This window comes from Brassica napus, unplaced genomic scaffold (assembly GCF_020379485.1).
Source record: "Brassica napus cultivar Da-Ae unplaced genomic scaffold, Da-Ae ScsIHWf_2053;HRSCAF=2704, whole genome shotgun sequence".
Taxonomy (NCBI): Eukaryota; Viridiplantae; Streptophyta; class Magnoliopsida; order Brassicales; family Brassicaceae; genus Brassica; species Brassica napus.
This window is the reverse complement of record NW_026015466.1, coordinates 31,494-45,560: the sequence shown is the minus strand read 5'-3', so window position 1 is coordinate 45,560 and position 14,067 is coordinate 31,494. Positions and strand designations below refer to the sequence as shown.

Sequence of the window (14,067 nt, the reverse complement as noted above, 5' to 3'; positions counted from 1 at the left end):
TGTAATTTTTAATTTACGTGCTTCTCTAGGTTTGCAGTTTTGCATTTGTTTTTGTAACTTGCGTTCTTTTATAATTGTGATATAAGTTTTTAGGTTTTTTCTTCTTTTATATATTTATAAAAATTATTTATTTTTGCATTTTAAACCAAAGTTGTAGTTTAAAACAATAAGTAATATGATAATAGTTGTGATTTCTTAAATTGATTAACTCTTTTTTTTTTTGTGTTGTGTCTCATGTTACATTTTTATAATTTTCTCGCAATTCTTTTCACACTTGTTGTTAATTATACATTTGCACACTATTTTAATATATGATAAACAATATTGTAATAGCGTTTGAAATATTTTTATCCAAAACACTTATATATTCATCAAATATAAAATATTTAATCTTTTTAAACCCAGAAATTGAACTGTTTTTAAGTTAATAATTTTTAATTATCCATATCACATAAAAATTGAGAATAAATATATAATAGTAGTTGAGTAAAATATTTTTAGATAACATGTTACTGTTTACTTTATCACCATTTTCAAATGTTATTTGTTTCATCCACTTCTTTGGGGTATTTTTTTTTTGTCAACTCTTTGTCGTAAGTTAAATTAATGATTCCATTTAATTTTCTTTACTCGGATCTATATAACGGAAAGCATAGAGAGAGAGAGAGATATGTGCACAAGTGCATCACACTCTTTCCAAACCATGTAAATGATCACTTAGAAAACAACTTTTCAATAGAAAAATAGAAGATGAATATATCATTTGAGATAGATTGAATTTGTAAGATCCATCTCGCAACATTATGTAAATTAGACTCACTCAACAAAAAAATATTTTTCAAATGGTTTGATACTATATAATAATTGCATATATAAAAATTACAATTTCATATATTGAATGATGAAAAAGATAAAAAGTTTGGTCCCTATAAATAACTTAAAGTGAAAACCACTACCCAAAACTTGATATATCATATAAAATAAACCATGACTCTCCAAATTAAGCAAAGCTTCTTGGCCTGAGAAAGATTCCACATATCTACACTCTTGTTTATTAAAAGATCTTGTTTACACAAAATTAACAAACTTAGAAGGGAAGAAGCGTCAATGTTTGGATATGAAAGGATGGTGCTCTTTTGATTGAGGATCTACCTTAGGCGTGAGATTGTTACCATGAAGTAGATCACAGATCTTTGAGTACATCACACATGTGACGGGTCTCCTCCACCACCACTACTTTGTGATGCGAGCTTGAATTTTCCGTCAGGTTAATCTTCTCAAACATATATTGCTTCTCTGCCTCAGCCTTGGCCAACCTCTGTTCAGAAGTTACTTGCGTATTCCTCCTCAAACTTTTCCGTTTTCGTAGTACAATCTTTACAACCTCTCAGACTCCCGTTATGCTTTGTTAGCTTTAAGCTATAACATGGCTGCCTCTGCTAGATTCAGCCTCGCGATACCCTCGACCTCGTCTATATTAAGTTTTTTCTTATGTCTCTCTGTTTTCAGCTCTGGTACTTCTTTGGCTTTGTCTTCAAGCTCTCTATTGTGAAGTCTCGAGAGCCAGGTGTAAACTCCTGAACATCATTGTCTTATCCTCACACTTTCCATTTTACTCACCCTCACATGCAACTATTTGCAGCGTCTAACTCGATCTCTTCAGAAACATGGTGATGAAAAAGGTTAGACTAAACAGACAGAGTAATATTCACATCCGATTCTCTCAAACCTGATAACCACGTAGACTGTGCCTTCTTCTCCCCCAAGATCGTGACACTGGCGGTCGAGAAAGACTTTGACGTTGTGTCGCAACTTCTCAATGGATTCATCCAGAGCCAACTATTTCCTAGATTCGAGTGTTTACCCGTCCGCGCCATCAATCTATATTTCCGTGCGAATATACTTGGCTGAATGGTTGCAGCTTGCAGGCATCCTGAGGTGCTATCAGACGCACACCTTCTCCATTTTCAAAACTCTTCGCAGCGTCTAAGTCGATCACTTTAGAAACATGGTAATGGAAAGGGTTAAACTAAACAGACAATAGTATTATTCACTCATAAATAAACAAAAGAACCGTACACTTTCAATCAGTATTTTACCTTGGAAAACATTACTATTAATTTGCCAGCTGTTGTTTCTGCTAACCCACCGCAAATCTTCTCAAGAATCCTCACAATTACATAACAGCTTCGTACCTCTCAAAACTACACTTCTATCGATGTTAGCAACAAAAAAAACTACACTTCCATGGAAAATCCTGCTAACAAAGTCGAGAACCTTAATCCACGATTCTCGATCACAGTTTGGTGCATATTGCTGAAAAACGTTTTAACCAAACTCTACAGCTCAGAAGTGCCATTTCCTGACCGACACTTAGCAACATTTCTTTGTTTTGTACGCCTGTTCATTAAAAAATAAAAAAGCTCAGATTAGTAATATACCTTGTATAATGAACTCGGAAGTGTTCATTCGATATGGCTTCTACGCCTACGCCTGACATAAGCTCAAGAAGGACTCCACAGTTTGACCCACGAAAAAGGACTCCAGAGTTATATACCTTTTACCATCAGAATAATAACAGTATTTTAATGACAAATTAAAGATATATGAAGTATTTTTTGGTGTTAGATATGCGTCTAGCTTACTTGGGCTCCAGATATCCAACTGTGCCATGGACAATATGCCGGAGACATGAAAGGCTCTGTCAACTGCCAATTTAGACAAACTGAAATCGCCCGCATGTGTTTATCAGGTAAGATCATCTTACTTGTCTTCAGGTCCATCTGTATGATCTCTTGAACACCATGTGCGAAGATGCTTGATCCTTACATAAAGACAATCAAAACCATTCAAAATCAGGTACAACAAAATTCTTGGAACAAAGATTAAGGACTCTTTTTGCTCTGTAATAATCTTACCGTTTTGCTTTGTAATAATTTTTTCATAGTGTTTTTTATTCCTGTTGTGGCTGCATCTTTTTACGATTTGTTCTCACCCAGAGCAAACCGAATAGAAATCTTGAAAATTCTCCATATACCAGATCAAATAGCTGAATGACAAATATTTCGAATGGTTAACGCTTGGCCATGAAACCATTATATGAATAAAGGAATGAACCTGAAGAAGGGAAGACATGAACATATGAAATTCATGTGTGTTCGTTCGTTCCTAAAAATCAGAATCGCCACACGGCCAAAACAATTTAACAGCATACTGCACGGGAGACTTTCCGGTGGTGACGGGAGACTTTCTAGTGGATTACTATCCATTGGGTTTCATCGCCATAGCTTCAACTTCTTTAGTGGAGGTTTTCGTTTTTGACTGGATTAAATCTAGGCGAAGGGTTTATAAAGAAGGAAAAACAAAGGATAAGAAATGAATTCGTAAAGAGGAGCTTGAAGAACACAATTTATTGATAATATTGGTAGCTATAACGTAGATTTCATGAAGATGTAACCGAGAAGACGAAGTGAGAGAAGCAGAGGCGGTTGATCGAAGCTTCCTTTTATCTTTATTTTCGACAATAACTAATGACATGGCATAAAGGATTTCCCTGATTGGTTGATTTTTTAATCTGAGGTGGACACTCTCCCCGCTCTAGTTATCTCCCTTTTAGTATAGTATATATATTTTTACTTTTATTAGATTTTAATACTTATAAGCGCGGAAAGATCTCACTCCAATTACCTTAAGGAGTGAATTACTCTCTCAAATAAGATGTTCAATTGTAATACTCAAGGATTGAATCCACAAGGAGCTAGGGAACCAAATAAATCTAATCAGAATGATTAACCTAGGTTATTTATGTTTAAATGTAAATAACATGTTGTGAGCAAGGCAGTTGCTCGATTGGCTTGATTGAGTTTTTGGCACTTAAATGAAATAGTTAGACTTAGGATTTCTATTCAGGTAATCAGGATTATAATCCTACAGATGCCTAACAGTTTTATGCATGATATAATAGAGCTCAAACACTTATGAACAAACCGATCGGCGTTCGCTTTCTAGGTTTGTCTATTGACCAGATATAAGTGTCGATCGATGATTCTAGAGGAATATCAATCGATACACCTTTTGCACCGTCGATCGATTATTTTATAGGAATATCGATCGACATGTTCTTAGTCAAGCTTTACGCGCAGGTTGAATAATGCTCACTAGGCTTACTAGATCAGCCTTCGCCTTACTCTAACAATCCTAGCTCAATTAGGACGGATTCATGGTGAGATTCAAGTGTTAACTTGTGCCTAAACTCCTAGGTCAAGGTTCTAGCTAGCTAAACTAAAAACATGCATTAATGACAGTTCTAAGGATGAATATCCTAACTTAGCAATCTATAGTTGGGGCTAATCCCTCATAACCTATTTAAACCCTAAACCTAACAATATAACTACTCAGACATAGGTAAGCAATTCATAACAACAATAAAGTATAAAAACTGCATAGATAGATAGATAATAATGGAGTTTCTATCACAAATCTCTTTGGATCTTTTCTCCAACTCTGCTAAAATCCTAGAAAACCTTTTGCTGTGAAAATAAGAAAACAAGAAAGCACACTTTGCCTCTAACACTTTGGCAAGCTATAAATATTAGGTTAAAACTCGTCAGGGATAATCATGTAAATTGGTGAAGTCTTGGGCTATAAGTCGGCTGGAACCAAACGGGCTTCTGCGCGCTTCGCTGTCGATCAATGTCACAAGATGTGCATCGATCGATTATTGTCTCTGAATGTCGACCATTGGTCTTGCTTGATGGTCACCTCGGATGCTCTCTCCAATTATCTCCAAAATACTCCAAAATCATCACTTTCTTCCAAATCACTCATGATCCTATAAATATACTAAATAGACTCTAAAACATAATAATTAGTTTTTAAAACACTTATAAACCATGGCTAAAAGTGGATAAAAATCCATGGCCTATCAACTCCCCCAGATTTACCCTTTTGCTTGTCCTCAAACAAAATATACAGGCAGTCTCTCTGAAAGAGATTTGAAAATAGCAGGGACTCACAAATTTAAAAATCAGAATCATCATCTTAGAAAATTCTAATCTCAGAAGCACACTATACCATATCCTAGTCTAGCAACCAAATTCACCTAACCAACAACTTAGGAAATTCTGTCTGACAATCCCTTCTACCAACCTTAATTCTTGCATAAATAAAAGTGTAGGTTTTACCTTGGCCTAATAGCTCATAATATTAGCTCCAGCGTGGCCTTGCATGACTCTCCTCTAGTGATCACCCGAATCTAATCCATGGTCTTGAGGTCCAGAGCCAGTGGCAGTGGTATAAAACAGTTCAACACCTTGAAGAATCATACCTCGAGTTGCCTCGGTAACCATTGATCCCAACGTATAGCTGAATAAGACACTGCACCAATACTTCAGTTATGATTTCATCAACTTAAAAATCATTCTTTTCAAAAAAAAAATCATACAAAAAAGCTACACAAAAAATCTAGAATAACTTACCAACTTTAAATTTTGCAAACTTTATCTGGAAAACTTACCTCTTCAATTTTTGCAAACTTTAGTTTGGGGATCCTGCCGCTCAAGACTACATTAAAGCCAGTGTCACCAGGATTGAAATGAAATTTCTCTTGATAACTTGAAGTAAACAATAGGTATCAGCAAAAGAAGGTCAACCTCTTTCCAACTCCAAACTTGACTCACCTGCTGCTCCATCATGAATATGTGACTTCCTATAAGCCCTGAGGTCAATTGAGTTGTAATGTGCATTATTTGCCTCCTCAAGGAAGATAACCGGTATTACTACACTAAAATCCATTTTCAGCTTCTGCATCATGTGTTAGAAACCCATATCAAACCATTGAAGCACAACTATATAACAGCTACATGTCGAAATGACATCTCATCATGTTGACGAACGTACAAAAACAACTATTGAAGTACCAAAGAGAGATCAAGATGAAAAAGATCACCATGCAATGGTAGGATGGTCCTTGTAAGGCTTGGCTCGATGAAAGTAGTCTTCTCTTTGTACTTGACAGAAGTAATATCCATCAAAAAGTTTGTGTATTCATGGATGCAAAAGACAAATGATTGGAGATACTTTCATTTTGTATGGTAATCATTTTGTAATACTCCAATAATCAGATGAGGACAACATAAGTCGCTATAGAACATGACTCTACTTGACTCCAGACTGTGGATAGAGCATCATGTCAATACTTAATTAAGGCAAGTGCTGACAATCTAAATCGAAACACTATACCAGATACAGAAACAAAATCTGAGAAACATTTAAAAGCAAGAAATGACCTGAATAAGAATGATCTTCGCTTCTCTGACCAGAAACCAAAACCAAGAAACAAAATCTCCTCCTAATTCTCTCCATCGCCCGCTCCAATTAAGTCCTGGAGTGAGCTGCCGTAAACATACACAAATAAATAGCTACGGAAATAAAGGAAGAACCAATGTTTTAGAAAAAGGGAAAAACTTACCTGAGAAACGTATAACACTAAGCATCTTTGTGCTGTAAACTGACACCGATTGATGTAGATGCTTGGTTTGCCATGGACTGCAGAGGATTACTTCGGCTACGTAATTTCATGTGAGTAACCATAGATTTGTAAATTAATTAGAAGCTCTGGCTTAATCAAGATACGTTAAAAGCAATGAATTAGTCTTATAGCTTCGACCATAATATAATTTGGTGAATGGTTACCCTTGATATGTTTTACTTGCTGGCAATTAACTATGAAATACCATACAATAATAATTTTATAATGTTTACCTTGTCCTGGTTTCTTATGGCGGTCCTAGTGATCTTCATAAGATATTGTTCTTCATTCTTTCATTATCAAAGACAACATCGAGTCAAATCTGCATGGACACTCACCTATCGGTCAAGCTTCCATCAAGAGACCTGCTTAAATTTCGTGAACACAGCAATGAGCTTTGATCGTTAAAATGGTTCTACAAATAACAACAAAATTATATGAGATCAGAGAGATTTGTGCTAGTGAATGGGGCGAAAGAGAGATATAGTGCAAGAGGGTCAAACCATGTGATCATAAAGTTACTGTTAAGCTATCCATTGGGATGCATATTAGTATTACACGCTGGCCAAACACCGGTACAAATGTAACTCTGGAACGTCACTTTTCTTGAAACAGCTGATTCATAACTTCACATTACCAAGAGACATGATGGTAAAACATTAAACTATCCCAAATCTAACAAATGATTAGTTGTTTAGCTTTTCTCTTCGCACTAACTAAAGCTGTTAACGATACCAGTGCTTCTCATGTCCTATATTCCCACTTTATCCTTTCGTTCTTGTCGTCATTCACTTATCTTCGTGGTGACAGGAGAGGGAGAAGCGGTTCAGCACGCAGGGGGCTTTTGCGGCGGAAACCATAGTGACATCAAAATTTAGAATCTTTGATGTGAGATTGAAAGCAACAATTAAAATCACCAACTTTTTTGACGGACAATTATTCAAACCCAAACATACGGATGTTGAATGTATACATCATCAATCTGACAGCTTATGGAATAAAAATTACCAATCTATGATATACGTTTCTTAGAAGATGAAATCGATTGTCCAAAAGATGAACCCAAAATTTTTTATTGTCACCGCAGATGAAACTCGAAGAAACATTACAAACTTTCAAGGGAAGATTGGCTTACATGAACGTAGCTACCGTGTGAGATATATAATGTTTTAGGGAGAAGCTATCATATACGTGGATACGGTGGATTGAGTTCTGTAAGGAAGGAAGACAACGATGAAGCCCTAATCGGATGTATGAAGCACAAAAGGCAAGCATTTATGAAACAAAACGCTGAAGACACAAATCAGACCAAACTACAATCATATTACCTACAAACTAAACCGGACCAAACTACAAACCATACGACCAAATAAAACCGGACAATAAATGGGACCCACAAACTTTAAGGATATGTCTACGTGGACAGGCTTACCAGCTATCGAAAACTCTCCTATTATAATATAGATTTTTACTTTTATTAGATTTTAATACTTATAAGTAGGCATGGGCATTTCGGTTTTATCCGGGTTTATCAAAATCAACCCCATTCGGGTTATATAAAAGTTCGGTTCGGGACCGGTTCGGGTTCTATCGGGTTCGGATCGGGGTTAGTAAATCTTCAAAAAACCGGTATAACCCATTGTACTTTCGGGTTCGGGTCCCAATCGGTTCTTCGGTTTAAAAATACCTGATTTGAACCTATTTTGTAACTAAAACATAAATGAAATCGGTTCTTCGGATTTAAAATACATGATTTGTACATATTTTAATAGTCAAAACATAACTAAAATCGAAAAAACATCAAACGTGATCATTCAAAATCAAGCGAAAGATAAACATAGTTAGTGATAGAAAAAAAACCAGATAAATGAAATCATAAAACAAAACTAAGTTCTCATGAAATGAGAAATATTATTCAATGAAACCAAAATCTAAAAACTTCAGGCTTCAACCGCCACATTCCACCATCAACCTTCGTGTAACAGATAATTATTTTAGAAGTTCAATAATATCTTAAAGTATTTTGGATACATATTAAGAATTAAGATCATATTTGGTAGAAGTTCTTTTTGTGATTTTAAATGTTTCGGGTTCTATCGGATATCCATTTAGGTCCGGGTTCGGTTCGGATAATACCCATAACCCAAAATATCAAAAAACAGGATCCATTCGGTATTTATGTCGGGTTCGGATCGGTTCGGATTTATTTTTATCGGATCGGGTTCGGTTCGGATTTTCAGGTTCGGTTTATTTGCCCAGCCCTACTTATAAGCGCTGAATGATCTCACTCAAATTACCCTAAAGAGTGAATTACTCTCTCAAATAAGAGGTTCAATTGTAGTACTTAGGGATCGAATCCACAAGGAGCTAGGGAACCTAATAAATTTAATTAGAGTGATTAAGCTAGGTTGATTATGTTTAAATGTAAATAACGGGTTGTGAGCAAGGCAGTTGCTCGATTGGTTTGATTGGGTTTTTGCACTTAAATGAAATAACTAGACTTAATGTTTCTATTCATGTAATCATGATTATAATCCTACAGATGCCTAACAGTTGTAGCATGATATTATAGAGCTCAAACACTTATGAAACACCGATCGGCTTTCATTTTCTAGGTTTGTCTATTGACCAGATATACGTGTCGATCGATGATTCTAGAGGAATGTCGATCGATACACCTTTTGCACCGTCGATCGATTATTCTATAGGAATATCGATCGACACGTTCTAAGTCAAGCTTTACGCGCGGGTTGAATAATGCACTATAAGAAAACAACGACATACTGACGGAAAAAATCGTCGGTTTGTCGTCGGAATAACGTTATTCCGACGACATACCGACGAAACAAGTCCTCGGAAATAACTCCTCGGAAATTCATTTTTCCTCGGAAATCCCTGGAAATTTTCCGACGGAATTCCGAGGAAACAAATTTCCGAGGAAACTCCGAGTACCACCAGTTCGTCGGAAAGCTCCTCGGAATATACCGAGGGAGAACTTCCTTGGAATTTACCTCGGAAGTTCCGACGAAATGTTCCTCGGAATTTTCATCGGGAATTTCCGAGGAAATGAACCCTCGGAAAATTCCGAGGAATGAGTCCCTCGGTATATTCCGAGGAACATGTCCCTCGGTATTTTCCGAGGGTTCATTTCCTCGGAATTTGAACCCTCGGAATATTCCGAGGAACAAGTCCCTCGATATATTCCGAGGAATGAGTCCCTCGGTATATTCCGAAGAACATGTCCCTCGGTATATTCCGAGGGTTCATTTCCTCGGAATTTAAAAAAATTAATTTTTTTAAAAAATAAATTTTTTGAAATTTAAATTCGAAAATATAAAATTAAAATTAAAATTGAAATCATATTAGTTAAATTCGAAAATATAAAATTAAAATTAAAATTGAAATAACAAAATTTCAAAACGAATTGTAAGTATTCCCTTTACCGTTCATTAAAGTGTATAAGTGTTTCTCTTATGTTGTGGGGATTTCGTTCATACAATCAGAAAAGTGTTTATTATAGGGTAAGAAACAAATTTTTGACTTCATAATCAGTCTAAGACACTTAATAAGGGTTATATAAGTGTTATTCAAACCGCAAAACGTTGTTTTCGGTTTAAAAATCCTACTTCCTCGGAATATTCCGAGGGAATTCCGAGGAAACCCTTATCTTCTTCGGAATTCCGTCGGAATATTCCGAGGAAATACCGAGGAACTAGTGTTTGGGGTTTCAAAACATCGATTTTTTTTGCCGTATTTCATTTCTTATACAATTGTAATGCATACCATTGAGGATTCTTTGTACAGATGATCATAAACCATAAAATAACAAAATTTCAAAACGAATTGTAAGTATTCCCTTTACCGTTCATTAAAGTGTATAAGTGTTTCTCTTATGTTGTGGGGATTTCGTTCATACAATCGGAAAAGTGTTTATTATAGGGTAAGAAACAAATTTTTGACTTCATAATCAGTCTAAGACACTTAATAAGGGTTATATAAGTGTTATTCAAACTGCAAAACGTTGTTTTCGGTTTAAAAACTCTACTTCCTCGGAATTTCCTCGGAATATTCCGAGGGAATTCCGAGGAAACCCTTATCTTCCTCGGAATTCCGTCGGAATATTCCGAGGAAATACCGAGGAACTAGTGTTTGGGGTTTCAAAACATCGATTTTTTTTTGCTGTATTTCATTTCTTATACAATTGTAATGCATACCATTGAGGATTCTTTGTATAGATGATCATAAACCATGAAATAACAAAATTTCAAAACGAATTGTAAATATTCCCTTTACCGTTCATTAAAGTGTATAAGTGTTTCTCTTATGTTGTGGGGATTTCTTTCATACAATCGGAAAAGTGTTTATTATAGGGTAAGGAACAAATTTTTGACTTCATAATCAGTCTAAGACACTTAATAAGGGTTATATAAGTGTTATTCAAACCGCAAAACGTTGTTTTCGGTTTAAAAACCCTACTTCCTCAGAATTTCCTCGGAATATTCCGAGGGAATTCCGAGGAAACCCTTATCTTCCTCGAAATTCCGTCGGTATTTCTATTAAAAAAAAAAAAGTCGATGCTAGTCTGTTTCCGAGTCATCATCACCAGATGAATCTGAATCTGGATCTTGGTGAAACTCTCCAATCACTGGTTCATCCTCTACGTGAACGACGGCTTCCTCTCCGAAGTCGGTTAAATCGACTACAAGGCCAACTCCAGCTAAATCTTCTGCTGCACTTAAGTTGCCGGATGTGCTTGGTTGTAGTGGGTCTTCCAGCTCAGAACTTCCCTGAACTCGGCCTCTCGGGTTGAGTCTTGTAACAGTAACCCATGGATCATCTCTGTTCCTTACCCGGGGGTACTTGATATAACAAACCTGTAACATTTAAAAAATTATTAGTAAAATTATAAATTAATACACATGATGATGAATCATTCTAAATAATTAACATTTAATTACCTGATCGGTCTGAGAAGCAAGAATGAAAGGATCATAATATTGCAGCTTTCACCTCGAATTTACTGATGTAACACCAAATGCATCTATTCTCACACCTCGATCTAGAGTGTTGTCGTGCCAATCACAATAGAAAACAGTACAGCGCAATCCAACCATGCCCAAATACTTGATTTCCAAAATCTCATGTATGTGTCCGTAGTATACATCATCTCCTGATGCAGAACAAACGCCAGCATCATAAGTCGTACTCGAACGTCTCCTCTTCTGAGTTGTGAATGCATATCCTCGAGTACAAAATCTCGGATATGACTTCACAACAAATTTTGGTCCAACGACTATCTCGCGTATCCAATCGTCAAATGTTTCACCTCTGGCCAAACCAGCAGACACCTATATTAATAGCATATATATATATTATATCAATAAATGTGAATTAGTATAAATATGTGATAAATGATATTTTAATTTGTTTAAAGCACTCACATAAGTAAACATCCATCCAGAAAATTCTCTCTGCTTCATTTCTTCTAGTTCGTCCTCTGTGGCGTATCTATATTCGAACCTCTTTTCTGCCATGAAAATCCTGTACATATGATGACAATAATGTAATTAATTAAGATTTAAATTTCAACTTGTTAAAATAAAAATTTGTAAGCTAATTTATTTACCTCTCATATTGAAGAACATCTTTGCAGTTGGTGAGCAAATATGTTTGCAAATTACTGCGCTCCTGCTCAGTAAGTCGACGGTCCTTTGGTTTTCCGCTAAGTCGTCCAACGTCTGTGAAAATGTCTGGAACCGTAACATGATATGTTGCATTCACCTCTATCATCATGCCGAGCAGGTCTTCTGTTTTTGGTCTGAACTTCTGCTGGAAAGTAGCACTCGATAAAGTTTGAAGTTTCTTCATTGATCATCTGTGCGACTATAGAACCTTCCACCCTACTTAAATTTTTCACCATCTTCTTCAAATGGAACATATACCGCTCATACAGATACATCCATCTATACTGCACATGACCACCAAGTTCCAATTCTCTTGCCAGGTGAATAACAAGATGCTCCATAACATCAAAAAATGAGGGAGGAAATATCTTCTCAAGGTTGCACTGAATCACGGCTATGTTAGTCTTCAAATTTTCAATACCTTCAAGAGTCACTGATCTCGTGCATAAATCACGGAAGAAACCACTTATCCCTGCAATTGCTTCATGAACATTTCGTGGTAATAGTTCCTTGAAGGCAAATGGAAGGAGGCGCTGCATCATTACATGGCAATCGTGGCTTTTCAAGCCAGTAAACTTTCCTTCCTTTCTGTCGATACAGTTACGCAAATTAGATGCGTAACCGTCTGGAAATTCCACATCGTTTGAAATCCAATTAAAGAAGGCATCTTTTCCCTTTGCATCAAGTCGGTATATGGGAAAAGGAGCCCTACCATTCTCATCAACATGAAGTTCTGAACGAGCACATATATCGACTAAATCCAGTCTTGACTTCAAATTATCCTTTGTTTTACCTTGAACATTAAGGATCGTGTTCATGAGATTGTCAAAAAAGTTCTTCTCAATATGAATGACATCTAAATTATGCCTTAGCAGATGATCCTCCCAGTATGGCAGATCCCAGAAAATACTTTTTTTGTGCCAGTTATGTAGGTCTCCAACAGCATCTACCGGAAAACACTCATGTCCACCGACGTCTGGCATGCCATCTGAAGGATGTCTGATCTGAAGGATGTTTGATTGGAAATGCTTCCACGCTTTTGCATCTGAAGGATGTCTGATCTCACCAACTGTTGAGTGCTCCGCATGCCATCTCATTGGTTGCGCTGTGCGTTCAGACAGATACAACCTCTGAAACCTTTCCGTCAAAGGAAAATAATGGCACGGGAAATCTTTCACTTGTATCTTTATAACGAGGCTTTCCACAAAATTTGCATGTAACCCGCTGTTCATCCGCCCTCCAATAAATCATGCAGTTGTCGCTGCATACATCTATTACCTGATACGATAAACCAAGACCAGCTACGAGTTTCTGAACCTCGTAGTATGAACCAGGAGCTACATTATCCTCGGGTAGAATACCTTTTACAAAATCAGCAATCGCATCCACACAGTCTTCAGCCAAATTATAATCTGTTTAATTGCCCATCAATCTTGTAGCAGATGATAAAGCTGAATGACCATCTCTGCAACCTTCGTACAATGGTTGTTTTCCAGCATCCAACATATCATAAAATCTCCTAGCTTCTGTATTGGGTAAATCTTCCCCTCTAAAATGATCATTTACCATCTGCTCAGTACCTACACCATAATCTACATCCGTTCCAATTGGTTCTTCTAATGTAACCGCTGGCTGAGGTTTGCTAGTACTACCATGTTCATAATCAGTTTCCCCATGATGATACCAAATTTTGTAACTTCGTGTAAACTCACTCAAATATAGATGAGTCCAAACATCTCACTCTTTAATAACCTTTCTATTTTACAATTAGAGCAATGACATCTTAACATACCTGTTTTTGCTTCCGGTTGTCGGTGAACTAACCCCATGTATTCGGTTATACCTCGTTGGTAT

The 14,067-nt window shown here is 36.4% G+C and overlaps 1 long non-coding RNA gene across 6 annotated transcripts; it reads right to left on the bottom strand.

Moving 5' to 3' along the window:
* Positions 1-966: 966 nt before the first annotated feature.
* LOC125599896 lies at positions 967-8,002 on the bottom strand. Of its 6 annotated transcripts, none has more exons than XR_007333535.1 (5): positions 6,763-8,002; positions 6,470-6,565; positions 5,516-6,392; positions 2,646-5,376; positions 967-2,557 (listed from the first exon to the last, which is right to left on the bottom strand). It is a non-coding gene; the product is annotated as an uncharacterized LOC125599896 (long non-coding RNA). The 6 variants fall into 6 exon arrangements; XR_007333536.1 differs by having other exon boundaries at positions 967-1,998; positions 2,100-5,376; positions 6,763-8,000; XR_007333538.1 differs by having other exon boundaries at positions 967-5,376; positions 5,516-6,171; positions 6,288-6,392; positions 6,763-7,983.
* Positions 8,003-14,067: the final 6,065 nt, after the last annotated feature.